This window comes from Ranitomeya variabilis, chromosome 3, assembly GCF_051348905.1.
Source record: "Ranitomeya variabilis isolate aRanVar5 chromosome 3, aRanVar5.hap1, whole genome shotgun sequence".
Taxonomy (NCBI): domain Eukaryota; kingdom Metazoa; phylum Chordata; class Amphibia; order Anura; family Dendrobatidae; genus Ranitomeya; species Ranitomeya variabilis.
Window position 1 is genome coordinate 319,414,545 of NC_135234.1, and position 13,013 is coordinate 319,427,557.

Sequence of the window (13,013 nt, forward strand, 5' to 3'; positions counted from 1 at the left end):
TATCGGAGCTACGTGGTGTCTCAAATATATATAACTGCTGTGCACCAAATACAATATACCACAGTGAGCTCACATATTACCTGCAGTCATTATATGTCCCTGAGTGGTGGTCCCGTAGCGCACCTCGACGCGCGTTTCACTGCCCCCGCAGTTTCGTCAGGAGGTGATAGGTAACATAATTGTCCGGCTTTATATAGTACTCCCATGTAAGTGAATCCTAGTAGCAGCTGTGAGCGGCGCGCCACCGCCATGTTGCGTCGCGGGGAGACGAGCGGCGCTCAAGGATCGCGTCACAGTGTCACCTGATCCGGTCATGTGACCAGGTCCGTAACCATGCCGACGCCAACCATACTGAGCAGCCGCACATCTACCCGAGAGGCAGCGCATGCGCGGTGCGCGCTCCAGCCAGTGGTGATAGATAGAACGCATGAATATATGTAAGTTTAAGAAAGTAAACTGCCCAGATAAAGCATACTTAAAAATTGCGACATAGCCCATAGGACACCAGCTAAAAACGGGAAATAAGGAACATAATCCCCCAGCTAAGCCTATAAAAGGCCACATAATATAGATGGAAAGATGGTTTTTTGCTTATAAACAGCTTTCCTTGTTCCTCCCCTATTTTATAGGGTATTGACATGCTATTATATATGTATTTATTGATCTATTCTACATTTGTTTTGTATATGTTATGATATACAGTGGGGCAAAAAAGTATTTAGTCAGTCAGCAATAGTGCAAGTTCCACCACTTAAAAAGATGAGAGGCGTCTGTAATTTACATCATAGGTAGACCTCAACTATGGGAGACAAACTGAGAAAAAAAAATCCAGAAAATCACATTGTCTGTTTTTTTATCATTTTCTTTGCATATTATGGTGGAAAATAAGTATTTGGTCAGAAACAAACAATCAAGATTTCTGGCTCTCACAGACCTGTAACTTCTTCTTTAAGAGTCTCCTCTTTCCTCCACTCATTACCTGTAGTAATGGCACCTGTTTAAACTTGTTATCAGTATAAAAAGACACCTGTGCACACCCTCAAACAGTCTGACTCCAAACTCCACTATGGTGAAGACCAAAGAGCTGTCAAAGGACACCAGAAACAAAATTGTAGCCCTGCACCAGGCTGGGAAGACTGAATCTGCAATAGCCAACCAGCTTGGAGTGAAGAAATCAACAGTGGGAGCAATAATTAGAAAATGGAAGACATACAAGACCACTGATAATCTCCCTCGATCTGGGGCTCCACGCAAAATCCCACCCCGTGGGGTCAGAATGATCACAAGAACGGTGAGCAAAAATCCCAGAACCACGCGGGGGGACCTAGTGAATGAACTGCAGAGAGCTGGGACCAATGTAACAAGGCCTACCATAAGTAACACACTACGCCACCATGGACTCAGATCCTGCAGTGCCAGACGTGTCCCACTGCTTAAGCCAGTACATGTCCGGGCCCATCTGAAGTTTGCTAGAGAGCATTTGGATGCTCCAGAGGAGTTTTGGGAGAATGTCCTATGGTCTGATGAAACCAAACTGGAACTGTTTGGTAGAAACACAACTTGTCGTGTTTGGAGGAAAAAGAATACTGAGTTGCATCCATCAAACACCATACCTACTGTAAAGCATGGTGGTGGAAACATCATGCTTTGGGGCTGTTTCACTGCAAAGGGGCCAGGAGGACTGATCCGGGTACATGAAAGAATGAATGGGGCCATGTATCGTGAGATTTTGAGTGCAAACCTCCTTCCATCAGCAAGGGCATTGAAGATGAAACGTGGCTGGGTCTTTCAACATGACAATGATCCAAAGCACACCGCCAGGGCAACGAAGGAGTGGCTTCGTAAGAAGCATTTCAAGGTCCTGGAGTGGCCTAGCCAGTCTCCAGATCTCAACCCTATAGAAAACCTTTGGAGGGAGTTGAAAGTCCGTGTTGCCAAGCGAAAAGCCAAAAACATCACTGCTCTAGAGGAGATCTGCATGGAGGAATGGGCCAACATACCAACATCAGTGTGTGGCAACCTTGTGAAGACTTACAGAAAACGTTTGACCTCTATCATTGCCAACAAAGGATATATTACAAAGTATTGAGATGAAATTTTGTTTCTGACCAAATACTTATTTTCCACCATAATATGCAAATAAAATGATAAAAAAACAGACAATGTGATTTTCTGGATTTTTTTTTCTCAGTTTGTCTCCCATAGTTGAGGTCTACCTATGATGTAAATTACAGACGCCTCTCATCTTTTTAAGTGGTGGAACTTGCACTATTGCTGACTGACTAAATACTTTTTTGCCCCACTGTATGTTGATTCAATAAATTTATACCTTTTTACATATGTGCACCTTCTTTGCTCTCTTATTGGTCACATATTTACAGGCAGGCGGCTGTGGTCCCTGGTGCTTTTTTTTTTCCCCGGGCAGGCAGCTGTGGTCCCTGGTGGCTCTGCAAGTATAAAGACCCTTGTAATCTACTATACACATTGAAATGTCAGCTTCATAGAATGCAAGTCTATATACTTACATCAGCAAAGAGGCTTGCTCCTGCGTTGTCCTTCCGGGCAGGCGGCTGTGGTCCCTGGTGCTTTTTTTTTCCCCGGGCAGGCGGCTGTGGTCCCTGGTGGCTCTGCAAGTATAAAGAATGTATCGTTAGAACCACCCCCATAACTAGCTAATATCAAAGATTTAATATCCAGCTTGGTCCAATGATGTGAGCAATGTTCATGCAGGTGTACACCAAGTTTTGAAAAACAAATCCCCCCATAAAATTAAACCCAAAGGACACCAGTCTGAGCTGGATTACCTACTTCATTAGTATGTGTAAACTGTAAAACCATTTCCCCCCACACACAAAAAAAATATATATATATACACCCTCTTGTAAAATTGAAATGCCTACACACCAGTTGAAAATGTATTGAGAACATATATCTGGTTTTAAAAGATCCCTTTTAAAATCACTTTGAATATTTAACCCTTTAAAAATTTTCGATTACCTTTTATCTTTAAAAATACACCCTAAAAGCAACCCAGTGTTGTATGTGTGGCCATTTGTACATACAGCATTTTAAAATTTAACAATGTGAAATGATACTACGGACATTTAAAAAAAAAAATGTATTAATGGTCGACGCCTACTCCATGCCCCTCTTCTTCTCCTGCGCTCTCCTCAGCGCTGTAATGGCGTCTGGTTTTGGCGGCAAATGGCAATCCACAGTCTTTGCAATAAGTCACAGTCCAAGTATAATAAATCACAGTTCCAAGGCACACATGACCCGATTCCTCAGGCTTAAGTAGATCCTGTTCGTGACGCCAAGTTGTAGCGCCCCCACTGCCGCAGGGCCGAGGGGTACCCGGTACCGGGCCTCTGAGTCTCTGCTCTGGGATTGTCACGGTGGCTAGACCCGGTCCGTGACCCTGCTGAGGGGCGTACAATGAAGGTGGAGGTATGGTGACGATGTTATGGTGCGGTGAAGTGCCGGTCGCGGTAAATAACGAGGACACCAGGTTGCAGTCTCTTTACCTCTTTACTGAAGGCTTCAGGATCCTCAATCCGGAATACGGTTAACCAGGCTGCGCAAGTCCGGCCGGTCCGATGGCACCTCCAGAATTCCTTTTGCAGGTGGAAATCTGTGCCTACCTTCTAGCGCTTGTGTGTTGTGGTCCTCCCCTGCTGTGCTTACGGGATAGTCCCCACAACTGTTGTGTCTGTTTCTCGTGTTCCCTCACAACTCGATTCTGATGTTCTTCCACGTCCCCCAGATCTTATGGTTAGGACGCACCCGTATGACGGGGAGGCTCGGAGCTCTTCCGGGACTCTAGCGTCGCCCCACTCCTGTTGTTACCCCCCCTGTGTCTTCCTAGGTCAATTGGGTGAGACAGCCCGCCTATAACTGACAGTCCTGCCGTAGGTTTGAAGTTTGGCCTGGAGCTCTATACTTCCTCGGCGTTCCGGCCACCGGTTACGCGCCTCAGTAGGATGTTGCTTCGTCTTACAGCACGACTCCTACTGGTATTCTCCTTGTTGCGTTGATCTCGTTTCTCACTCAGCACAATAAACCTCGCTTCTTGTCCTTTCTTGGGGTACCGCCGCTATATCATGCAGGCGCGGTCCCGTAACGTTCTCTCTGGTTGCTAGGCCTCTGTCAGGATCCCACCCCTGACAGGGACCCCTCTGAATCTTCCCCTACAACACCCTCTGCCACAAGGTGTTGCCTGGTTCCAACCCAGTCAGCTTTCTGAACTAACTTCCTATCCAACCCCCAGTTTTACCAGACTGTGAGGAGTGGCCTAATACATAGAACCCTTAGCTCCCCCATGGAGGCCAGACTGTGAAATGTATTGGTGTCTGTGATACCTGGTCAGATGAACTCCTTCAGTGCCATCAGATGTACCATAGCCCCCCTTAGCGGCGGAGCACCAGTACTGCAACGACCAGGACTCTGGGGCGCTGCAAATACTTTTTAATTTATTTTATTTTTTTACAATCACAGGAGCTACAATGCTCTTTATTTTAAATACAAGTACATCAACTGGAAATGTTTTCAACCATAACAAAAAAAAGGAAAAAGAAAGAAAAAAACCTAACACACACACACACAAGACACACGCTCACACTGAAACCACATGCTGCACAGACCAGACTACTTGGTAAATACATCACATAAAAAAAAAATGCACGTGCACTCACCGAGTTGCACGGACGCATACACCCGCAATCACCCAGACGATTGCACGAAAGCACACTGGCACATGCACAACGAATGCACACGCACAAAAGCACACAGCCGTACGCAAACACACAGGCATAACACAGGCGCAGGCATAACACAGGCGCAGGCATAACACAGGCGCAGGCATAACACAAAAGCACACAGCCGTACGCAAACACACAGATGCACGCACACAGGCTTATGCAAACACACACAGATGCACAAAAGCACACAGGCAGACCAAAACACAAAGACGCACACAGAGACGCACACACACGCAAAAATGGCAGAATTCCCGCTGTCTGGAAAAAAATGCACGTGCACTCACCCAGTCGCACGGACGCATACACCCGCAATCACCCAGACGATTGCACGAAAGCACACTGGCACATGCACAACGAATGCACACGCACAAAAGCACAGGCATAACACAGGCGCAGGCATAACACAGTGTTATGAGCTGGTGGTTTAGGAGCAACATAGGACGTGCTCTGGAGGAGGTGGTACCTGTACTGACCGCAGTTCCTGAGCTTAACACAACACTAGAAGTAGCCGTGGGATGTTCCTGTCACACCCTAGACACCTCGTCACAGCCGGAGGACTAACTACCCCTAAAGATAGAAACAGGAAAGCTATCTTGCCTCAGAGAAAATCCCCAAAGGATAGGACAGCCCCCCACAAATATTGACTGTGAGTGGAGAGGGAAATGACATACGCAGAATGAAACCAGGATGTAGCAAAGGAGGCCAGTCTAACTAGATAAATAGAACAGGAAAGAATACTGTGCGGTCAGTATTAAAAACTAGAAAAATCCACCACAGAGTTTACAAAAATCTCCACACCTGACTAAAGGTGTGGAGGGTAAATCTGCTTCCCAGAGCTTCCAGCTTAACTGAATAAATCCATACTGACAAGCTGGACTAGAAAAAATATAGAAAGTGCAGAAAGATTAAGTCCACAACAAGTGGACTGCAAAAGAACAAAGCAAGGACTTATCTTTGCTGAACTGGTCAGAATATCAGGGAAATCCAAGCAGAGATGTGAATCCAACTAGGAACCATTGACAACTGGCACAGGCTGAAGGATAGAACCAGGCTAAATAGTCGAGCCAGAAAGACAATCAGTGGAAGCAGCTGCTGACTACTAAATCCAAGGAGCAGCAGTACCACTTAAAACCACCGGAGGGAGCCCAAGAGCAGAACTCGCAAAAATGCCACTTACAACCACCGGAGGGAGCCCAAGAGCGGAATTCACAACAGTACCCCCCCTTGAGGAGGGGTCACCGAAACCTCACCAGAGCCCCCAGGCCGATCAGGACGAGCCAAGTGAAAAGCACGAACCAAATCGGCGGCATGGACATCGGAGGCAACAACCCAAGAATTATCCTCCTGGCCATAACCCTTCCACTTGACAAGATACTGAAGCCTCCGCCTCGAAAAATGAGAATCCAAAATTTTCTCCACCACATATTCCAACTCCCCATCAACCAACACCGGGGCAGGAGGATCAACAGAGGGAACAACGGGCACCACATATCTCCGCAACAAAGATCTATTGAAAACATTATGGATGGCAAAAGAGGCTGGAAGGGCCAAACGAAAAGATACCGGATTGATAATCTCAGAAATCTTATAAGGACCAATAAACCGAGGCTTGAACTTAGGGGAAGAAACCTTCATAGGAACATGACGAGAAGATAACCAGACTAAATCCCCCACCCGAAGCCGGGGACCAACACACCGATGGCGGTTAGCAAAACGTTGAACCTTTTCCTGAGACAACGTCAAATTGTCTACCACATGAGTCCAAATCTGCTGTAACCTGTCCATTACAGACTCCACACCAGGACAATCAGACGGCTCAACTTGCCCCGAAGAAAAACAAGGATGAAAACCAAAATTACAAAAGAAAGGCGAAACCAAAGTAGCCGAACTAGCCCGACTATTAAGGGCAAACTCGGCCAACGGCAAGAAAGCCACCCAATCATCCTGGTCAGCAGACACAAAGCATCTCAAATAGGTTTCCTAGGTCTGATTAGTTCGCTCAGTTTGGCCATTTGTCTGAGGATGAAATGTCGAAGAAAAAGACAAATCAATGCCCATCCTAGCACAAAAGGCCCGCCAAAACCTAGAAACAAACTGGGAACCTCTGTCAGACACAATATTCTCCGGAATGCCATGCAAACGAACCACATGCTGAAAAAACAATGGAACCAAGTCAGAGGAGGAAGGCAATTTAGGCAAAGGTGCCAAATGGACCATTTTAGAGAACCGGTCACAAACCACCCAGATAACAGACATCTTCTGGGAAACAGGAAGATCCGAAATAAAATCCATGGAAATATGCGTCCAGGGCCTCTCAGGGACCGGCAAAGGCAAAAGCAACCCACTAGCGCGGGAACAGCAAGGCTTGGCCCAGGCACAAGTCCCACAGGACTGCACAAAAGAACGCACTTCCTGCGACAAGGAAGGCCACCAAAAGGACCTAGCAACCAAATCTCTGGTACCAAAAATCCCAGGATGACCAGCCAACACCGAACAACGAACCTCAGAAATTACCTTACTTGTCCATCTATCAGGAACAAACAGCTTCCCCACAGGACAGTGGTCAGGTTTATCAGCCTGAAATTCCTGAAGAACCCGCAGTAAATCAGGGGAGATGGCAGAAAGAATCACCCCTTCCTTAAGAATGCCAACCGGCTCAAGGACTCCAGGAGAATCAGGCAAAAAACTCCTAGAGAGGGCATCAGCCTTAACATTCTTAGATCCCGGAAGATACGAGACCACAAAATCAAAACGGGAGAAAAACAGGGACCATCGAGCCTGTCTAGGGTTCAGCCGCTTGGCCGACTCGATGTAAATCAGATTCTTATGATCGGTCAAGACCACAATGCGGTGCTTGGCTCCCTCAAGCCAATGTCGCCACTCCTCAAATGCCCACTTCATGGCCAACAACTCCCAATTGCCGACATCATAATTGCGCTCCGCAGGCGAAAACTTTCTGGAAAAAAAGGCACACGGTTTCATCAAAGAACCATCAGAACTCCTCTGAGACAAAACGGCCCCTGCCCCAATCTCAGAAGCGTCAACCTCAACCTGAAAAGGAAGAGAAACATCCGGCTGACGCAACACAGGGGCAGATGTTGTGAAATTGGATTTTGGGCTCCCCCGGTGGCCACTGGTGGAATTGAACTTGTGTGCATCATCCCCTATGTTCACCTGTTTCCATCAGGATGTGGGAGTCGCTATTTAGCCTTGCTCCTCTGTCACTTCCATGCCGGTCAACATTGTAATCAGAAGCCTTCCTGTGCATGTTCCTGCTGCTAGACAACTCCCAGCTAAGTTGGACTTTAGTCCTCGTTTGTTTTTGCATTTTGTTCCAGTTCACAGCTGTAGTTTCGTTTCTGTGTCTGGAAAGCTCTTGTGATCTGAAATTGCCACTCTGATGTTATGAGTTAATACTAGAGTCTTAAAGTAATTTCAGGATGGTGTTTTGATAGGGTTTTCAGCTGACCATGAAAGTGTCCTTTCTGTCTTCCTGCTATCTAGTAAGCGGACCTCAATTTTGCTAAAACCTATTTTCATACTACGTTTGTCATTTTCATCTAAAATCACCGCCAATATATGTGGGGGCCGCTGTCTGCCTTTCGGGGAAATTTCTCTAGAGGTGAGTTAGGACTGTATTTTCCTCTGCCAGGATTAGTTAGTCCTCCGGCTGGCGCTGGGCGTCTAGGGATAAAACGTAGGCAACGCTACCCGGCTACTGTTAGTTGTGCGGCAGGTTTAGTTCATGGTCAGTTTAGTTTCCATCCTTCCAAGAGCTAGTTCTTATGTTTGCTGGGCTATGTTCTCTTGCCATTGAGAACCATAACAGTTTGACCGGCCTACAAAGGGTTAAATTAATTGGCAGAGAAAGGAGAGAAAAGAGAAGTCTGCTGAAGATTTTTTTTTTCCCTTCAGTTCTGAGGTTGCTTATAATTGAATCTCTTGCAAGTCTGCCTATATTGCAGCCTTTCTCTCTCTCTCTCCTTCTAATCCTGGAATGGCTCTGTGTTCACCTGTTTAAAATGGATATTCAGAGTTTAGCTGCAGGTTTGAATAATCTCACCACGAAAGTTCAAAATTTACAAGATTTTGTTGTTCATGTTCCTATATCTGAACCTAGAATTCCTTTGCCTGAATTTTTCTCGGGGAATAGATCTTGCTTTCAAAATTTCAAAAATAATTGCAAGTTGTTTTTGTCCCTGAAATCTCGCTCTGCTGGAGATCCTGCTCAGCAGGTCAGGATTGTGATTTCCTTGCTCCGGGGCGACCCTCAAGATTGGGCTTTTGCATTGGCTCCAGGGGATCCTGCGTTGCTCAATGTGGATGCGTTTTTTCTGGCCTTGGGGTTGCTTTATGAGGAACCTCATTTAGAGCTTCAGGCGGAAAAGGCCTTGATGTCCCTATCTCAGGGGCAAGACGAAGCTGAAATATACTGCCAAAAATTCCGTAAATGGGCTGTGCTTACTCAGTGGAATGAGTGCGCCCTGGCGGCGAATTTCAGAGAGGGTCTCTCTGATGCCATTAAGGATGTTATGGTGGGGTTCCCTGTGCCTGCGGGTCTGAATGAGTCCATGACAATGGCTATCCAGATCGATAGGCGTCTGCGGGAGCGCAAACCTGTGCACCATTTGGCGGTGTCTACTGAGAAGACGCCAGAGAATATGCAATGTAATAGAATTCTGTCCAGAAGCGAACGGCAGAATTTTAGACGAAAAAATGGGTTGTGCTTCTATTGCGGTGATTCAACTCATGTTATATCAGCATGCTCTAAGCGTACTAAGAAGCTTGATAAGTCTGTTTCAATTGGCACTTTACAGTCTAAATTTATTCTATCTGTGACCCTGATTTGTTCTTTATCATCTATTACCGCAGACGCCTATGTCGACTCTGGCGCCGCTTTGAGTCTTATGGATTGGTCCTTTGCCAAACGCTGTGGGTATGATTTAGAGCCTCTTGAAACTCCTATACCTCTGAAGGGGATTGACTCCACCCCATTGGCTAGTAATAAGCCACAATACTGGACACAAGTAACTATGCGGATTAATCCGGATCACCAGGAGATTATTCGCTTTCTTGTGCTGTATAACCTACATGATGTGTTGGTGCTTGGATTGCCATGGCTGCAATCTCATAACCCAGTCCTCGACTGGAAAGCTATGTCTGTGTTAAGCTGGGGATGTAAGAGGACGCATGGGGACGTACCTTTGGTTTCCATTTCATCATCTATTCCCTCTGAGATTCCTGAATTCTTGTCTGACTATTGTGACGTTTTTGAAGAACCTAAGCTTGGTTCACTACCTCCGCACCGGGAGTGCGATTGTGCCATAGATTTGATTCCGGGTAGTAAATACCCTAAGGGTCGTTTATTTAATCTGTCTGTGCCTGAACATGCTGCTATGCGAGAATATATAAAGGAGTCCTTGGAAAAGGGACATATTCGTCCTTCGTCATCTCCCTTAGGAGCCGGTTTTTTCTTTGTGGCTAAGAAAGATGGCTCTTTGAGGCCATGTATTGATTATCGGCTTTTGAATAAAATCACGGTTAAATATCAATATCCGTTGCCACTGCTGACTGATTTGTTTGCTCGCATAAAGGGGGCCAAGTGGATCTCTAAGATAGATCTCCGTGGGGCGTATAATTTTGGTGCGAATTAAGCAGGGGGATGAGTGGAAAACCGCATTTAATACGCCCGAGGGCCACTTTGAGTATTTGGTGATGCCTTTTGGTCTTTCAAATGCCCCTTCAGTCTTTCAGTACTTTATGCATGACATTTTCCGTGATTATTTGGATAAATTTATGATTGTGTATCTGGATGATATTTTGATTTTTTCGGATGACTGGGACTCTCATGTCCAGCAGGTCAGGAGAGTTTTTCAGGTTTTGCGGTCTAATTCCTTGTGTGTGAAGGGTTCTAAGTGCGTTTTTGGGGTTCAAAAGATTTCCTTCTTGGGATATATTTTTTCCCCCTCTTCCATCGAGATGGATCCTGTCAAGGTTCAGGCTATTTGTGATTGGACGCAACCCTCTTCTCTTAAGAGTCTTCAGAAATTTTTGGGCTTTGCTAACTTTTATCGTCGATTTATTGCTGGTTTTTCTGATGTTGTTAAACCATTGACTGATTTGACTAAGAAGGGTGCTGATGTTGCTGATTGGTCCCCTGCTACTGTGGAGGCCTTTCGGGAGCTTAAGCGCCGCTTTTCTTCCGCCCCTGTGTTGCGTCAGCCTGATGTTGCTCTTCCTTTTCAGGTTGAGGTCGACGCTTCTGAAATCGGAGCTGGGGCGGTTTTGTCGCAGAGAAGTTCCGATTGCTCCGTGATGAGACCTTGTGCTTTTTTTTCGCGTAAATTTTCGCCCGCCGAGCGGAATTATGAAATTGGGAATCGGGAACTTTTGGCCATGAAGTGGGCTTTTGAGGAGTGGCGTCATTGGCTTGAGGGGGCTAGACATCAGGTGGTGGTATTGACTGACCACAAAAATCTAATTTATCTTGAGTCCGCCAGACGCCTGAATCCTAGACAGGCGCGCTGGTCGTTGTTTTTCTCTCGGTTTAATTTTGTGGTGTCCTACCTGCCGGGTTCTAAGAATGTTAAGGCGGATGCCCTTTCTAGGAGTTTTGAGCCTGACTCCCCTGGTAATTCTGAACCTACAGGTATCCTTAAGGATGGAGTGATATTGTCTGCCGTTTCTCCAGACCTGCGGCGGGCCTTGCAGGAGTTTCAGGCGGATAGACCTGATCGTTGCCCACCTGGTAGACTGTTTGTTCCTGATGATTGGACCAGTAAAGTCATTTCTGAGGTTCATTCTTCTGCGTTGGCAGGTCATCCTGGAATCTTTGGTACCAGGGATTTGGTGGCAAGGTCCTTCTGGTGGCCTTCCCTGTCACGAGATGTGCGAGGCTTTGTGCAGTCTTGTGACGTTTGTGCTCGGGCCAAGCCTTGTTGTTCTCGGGCTAGTGGATTGTTGTTGCCCTTGCCTATCCCGAAGAGGCCTTGGACGCACATCTCGATGGATTTTATTTCGGATCTTCCTGTTTCTCAGAAGATGTCTGTCATCTGGGTGGTGTGTGACCGTTTCTCTAAGATGGTCCATTTGGTTCCCCTGCCTAAGTTGCCTTCTTCTTCCGAGTTGGTTCCTCTGTTTTTTCAAAATGTGGTCCGTTTGCATGGTATTCCGGAGAATATCGTTTCTGACAGAGGAACCCAATTCGTGTCTAGATTTTGGCGAGCATTCTGTGCTAGGATGGGCATAGATTTGTCTTTCTCGTCTGCTTTCCATCCTCAGACTAATGGCCAGACCGAGCGGACGAATCAGACCTTGGAGACATATTTGAGGTGTTTTGTGTCTGCAGATCAGGATGATTGGGTTGCTTTTTTGCCTTTAGCGGAGTTTGCCCTCAATAATCGGGCCAGCTCTGCCACCTTGGTGTCTCCTTTTTTCTGTAATTCGGGGTTTCATCCTCGATTTTCTTCTGGTCAGGTGGAATCTTCGGATTGTCCTGAAGTGGATGCTGTGGTGGAGAGGTTGCATCAGATTTGGGGGCAGGTAGTGGACAATTTGAAGTTGTCCCAGGAGAAGACTCAGCTTTTTGCCAATCGCCGGCGTCGGGTTGGTCCTCGGCTTTGCGTTGGGGACTTGGTGTGGTTGTCTTCTCGTTTTGTCCCTATGAGGGTTTCTTCTCCTAAGTTTAAGCCTCGGTTCATCGGCCCGTACAAGATATTGGAGATTCTTAACCCTGTGTCCTTCCGTTTGGACCTCCCTGCATCTTTTTCTATTCATAATGTTTTTCATCGGTCATTATTGCGCAGGTATGAGGTACCGGCTGTGCCTTCCGTTGAGCCTCCTGCTCCGGTGTTGGTTGAGGGCGAGTTGGAGTACGTTGTGGAAAAAATCTTGGACTCCCGTGTTTCCAGACGGAAACTCCAGTATCTGGTCAAGTGGAAGGGATACGGTCAGGAGGATAATTCTTGGGTGACTGCCTCTGATGTTCATGCCTCCGATCTGGTCCGTGCCTTTCATAGGGCTCATCCTGATCGCCCTGGTGGTTATGGTGAGGGTTCGGTGCCCCCTCCTTGAGGGGGGGGTACTGTTGTGAAATTGGATTTTGGGCTCCCCCGGTGGCCACTGGTGGAATTGAACTTGTGTGCATCATCCCCTCTGTTCACCTGTTTCCATCAGGATGTGGGAGTCGCTATTTAGCCTTGCTCCTCTGTCACTTCCATGCCGGTCAACATTGTAATCAGAAGTCTTCCTGTGCAT